The sequence below is a fragment of the Petaurus breviceps genome, unplaced genomic scaffold (genome assembly GCF_028583685.1).
Source record: "Petaurus breviceps papuanus isolate PSGF00001 unplaced genomic scaffold, PetGlider_PUasm1.0 90638, whole genome shotgun sequence".
NCBI lineage: Eukaryota > Metazoa > Chordata > Mammalia > Diprotodontia > Petauridae > Petaurus > Petaurus breviceps.
Genome location: NW_027187295.1, coordinates 7,277,274 through 7,281,753, shown reverse-complemented (window position 1 = coordinate 7,281,753; position 4,480 = coordinate 7,277,274).

The following is a 4,480-nucleotide window of genomic DNA, read 5'->3' as shown; positions in this document are numbered from 1 at the left end:
TCTTCTTCTTCTTCTTCTTCTTCTTCTTCTTCTTCTTCTTCTTCTTCATCGCTTTTTGGAGGGGGGAGGGCAAGGCAATTGGGGTTAAGTGACTTGCCCAATGTCACATGGCTAGTTAAGTGTCTGAGGCCGGATTTGAACTCAGGTCCTCCTGACCCCAGGGCCAGTGTTCTATTCATTGTGCCATCTAGCTGCCCCTAGTCCTTTCTTAATATTCTTCTTTTCCCCAACCAAGCTTTAAATGAAAAACTCTTTATGTTGTCTTTATTATTTACCTTTAACTTTTATGTTTCTGATCCTATTCATAAAAACTATTGCTCTTTGATATGACTTCAATTATCTTTTACATCAGTTTTCTATTATATTTTCCTTCAATTAATCTTTTTACAAATTGAGTTTGTTGATGGAATTCTTATGCAGTCATATTGGCCTCTTTAAATGCTACCACTTCCTCTTCACCATCAGATAAATTTAGACAAGATCACCAGAAATTTTGTTTTTGAGAATCTTCATCTAATTTACTTTTTTACAGTCTCAGATTATGGGGATCATATCTGTGAATTTTTTCTTTTCTCTTGTTCTTTTAAACATTATTCTCCAAAAATACTGTGTGTGTATCAGATTACATCTGGTGTGCTCTTTGTTGTCATTATGCCCTCTAAGATAGTATATATTTTATCTCCTAAGATATCTGTTATTTCTGATTTCCCTAATCAATTACTAAACCAATTACTATTGGTCAAAAACAAGTCTTGAGAGGCACAGTCAAGATGGTGGAGTAGAAACAGGACTTCCTTGCAGCTCTGGCCCTCACCTCCCCCAATTCATGTGAAAAATGACTCTAGACAAACTTTGGATCTACAAAACCCACAAAATGACACAGAGAAGCTAACCTCCCACTGAGGATAACCTGGCAGGCTGGCAGGAAGCGGCCAACTCAGCATTCTGGGAGCTGAACCCAGCCCTGCAAGGGCCTGAGGTTTTAGTCTCAGGGTGGTCACAGCCAGCCACTGGCTGATCACCAGGAGCTGAGGCAGTTTCCAGAATTATCATCCCATATATGCCAAGGACAAAGTGAGAGGTCAGTGCAGTGTGGATTTTGGGACCTGGGAATTCAGAGTGTGATCTGGTCTTTGCCTCCAGGGCAAGAAGCAGCCAAGGCCCCGTGGCTGTGCAGCCACCACCAGGTGGCAACTTCAGCTCCTGGTCTGCAGATTGTAGGGGGACAAAGAAAGCAGTCTGAGGAGTAATTGCTCTTGCTTTAACCTGCTTGGATCTGGATTGCTGTCTAGGGTGCAAGTCCTGGAGTGTGTGACCAGCTTGCCAGAGTGTGTAGAGGCTTCAGAGAGGGTACCCAACTAATATCTTTGGCAGCTGAAAAAACCCCAACATTTGGGATAAAGTTCTCATTTCTGGTAGCAGAGTTCTACTGTGGCAAAAAGCCCAAAAGTCAAGTAATTGAGTGGCAACGTAAGCAGGCAAAGGAAGCAAAGCAAACAGAGCAACCCAACTTTACACTCCTATTTTGGGGACAAAAAGGATCAAAGCATGGAATAGCAGGAAGACAGCAAAGTCAGAACTCCTGCATCAAAAGCTTCCAAGAAAAATATAAGCTGGTTACAGGCCATAGAGGAGCTTTAAAAGGATTTTGAAAACCAAGTAAGAGAAGTGGAGGAAAAATTGAGAAAATAAATGACAACAATGCAAGGAAATTATGAAATGAGAGTCAGCAACCTGACTGAAGAAAATAACACCTTAAAAAATAGACTAACTCAGACAGCAAAAGAGGCACAAAAAGGCAACGTGGAGAAGAATGCCTTAAAAAGCCGAATTTGCCAGGTGGAAAAAAGAATATCAAAAGCCCACTGAAGAGAATCATTCCTTCATCATTAGATTGGAACAAATGGAAGCTAGTGACTTTATGAGAAATCAAGATACTATTGAACAGATCCAAAGAAATGAAAAAAAATAGAAGGCAACGTGAAATATCTCATGGGAAAAACCACTGACCTGGAAAATAGATCCAGGAGAGAGAATTTAAAAATTATTGGACTACCTGAAATCCATGATCAAAAAACGAACCTAGAAATCATCCTTTAAGAAATTCTCAAGGAAAATTTCCCAGATGTTTTATAACCAAAGGGCAAAATAGAGGTTGAAAGAGTCCACCAATCAACTCTTGAAAATATCCCCAAAAGAAAACTCCTAGGAATATTATAGCCAGGTTCCATAGTTCCCAGATTAAGGAGAAAATATTACAAGCAGCCAGGAAGAAACAATTTCAATATTGTGGAAACACAATCAGGATAACTCAGGACCTGGCAGCTTCTATACTGAGGGATCTAAAGGGCTTGGAATATGATATTCTGGAGGTCAAAGGAGCTGAGATTAAAATCAAGAATTACCTACCCAGCAAAACTGAGTATCATGTTCCAGGGGAAAATATGGTCATTTAGTGGAATAGAGGACTTTCAAGGATTCCTTTTTTTTTTTTTTTTTTTAGCAATTGGGGCTAAGTAACTTGCTCAAGGTTACATGGCTAGTTATTTCTGGGTGTGGTGATGTGGTGATGGCTAGTTTTTTTTTTTTGTGTGTGTGTGTGTGTGTGTGTTAAGTGTCTGAGGCCGGCTTTGAACTCAAGTCCTCCTGACTCCAGGGCCGGTGCTCTATTCACTGTGCCATCCAGCTGCCCCCTTTCAAGCATTCTTGATGAAAAAAAAACAGAGTTGAATAGAAAATCTGACATTCGGATACAAGAAGCAAAAGAAGCATGAGAAGGCAAATAGGGAAAAGAAATCACAAGGAACTTATCAAAGTTGAACTACTTATATTCCTACATGGAAAAATGATAATTGTAACTTATGAAACTTTTCTCAGTATGAGAATAGTTGAAGGGAATAGAAATGTATATATTTGTATTTATATTGTGTATATGTATATATACCTATATGTCTATATAGGAGGGTATATGGGCATATGAATACATATGTGAGTGTGTGTATATATGTCTACAGGTATATATAGACAGAGGGCACAGGACCAATTGAATAGGAAGGGATGATACTTAAAAGATGAAATTAAGAGGTGAGAGAGGAATATAATGAGAGGAGATGGGGAGAGACAGAATGGGGTAAATTAATCTCATACAGAAGAGGTAAGGGAAAATGGTTACAATGGAGGGGAAGAATAGGAAGGCAAAAGGGAATGAATCACCCTTATTCTCATTGAATTTGGCTTAGGGAGGGAATGACATACAAACTAAATAGGGTATCTCACCCTACAGGAGAATAGAGGGGAAGGGGAAGAGAGGGGGGATAATGGAAGGGAGAGCAGGCTGGGGGGGGAGGGAAGTTGGAAGCACCCATTTTTGAAAAGGGAAAGGATCAAAATAGAGAATAGAACAAGTGGGGGGTGGGATAGGATAGAGGGAAATACCGTTTGTCTTCCACAACATATCCACTATGGAAATGTTTTGCGTAGCTACTCATGTACAACCTATATTGAATTGCTTATCTTCCCAGTGAAGGTGGGTGACAAGGGAGAAAAGGAAAGAATCTGGAATCCAAAGTTTTAAAATCAAATGTTTTAAATATACGTGTACATATTATTCTTAATATTTTACATGTAACTGGGAAATGAGATATACAGGTACTGGGGCATAGAGATCCACTGTGCCCTGCTGGAAAGTCCAAGGAGTAATGGGGGAAGATATGGGAGAGAGCAGATAGGGGGAGCGCATATTCAGTGGGAAAGCTGTTTTGTGGTGGTAGGTAGGGAAAATTGGGGAGAAAATTTGTAACTCAAAATCTTGTGGAAATGAATGATGTAACCTAAAAAATAAAAAAAGGGAGAAAAAAACCCAAGTCTTAAGTAACAGAATTATTTGCTTCACTAGATCTGTGACTCCAATAAATTGGGCTGATAGATAAATGCAAATTATAATGTTCTAAGAAAAGAAATCAGAGGCAGTATTTCTTAACAGAAAAAGAGAGCTGGCCTTAGCATCCATCATAAAGACCTGGGTTCTGGCCCCACCTCAGTCACATCACTGGCTGTTTGACCCTGAATGGATCATTTGAGCTCTTAGTGCCCCAGGCAGGTCTCTAAGTTTAGACACTGTAGACCATGTGCTGATCTGTATTGGTAGGAAAAGGAACAAGTATTTATTAGGTGTCTACCATGTGCCAAGCACTGTGTTTAGTGTTTTGCAAATATTAGTTCATTCTTGGGAAGTTTCCTATTCCAATGAAATCACAGATTCAGTTAAAAAAAAAAAAAAGCAACTTCCTGAGAAACCTTCTCTCTGACATGTCCTAAGGCTGACTCTTTGAACAATTAGGATAGGTATAATTGATGATGGTGTTAAAATTAAGAGATAGTGACCTAGTTGCAAATAGTAATAGTAAAAAAAAAAGTAGTGGTGTCCCAGTCTCCTCAAATTATGTTTATTCTCTTTTATTAAACTTTGAGTATGATCACT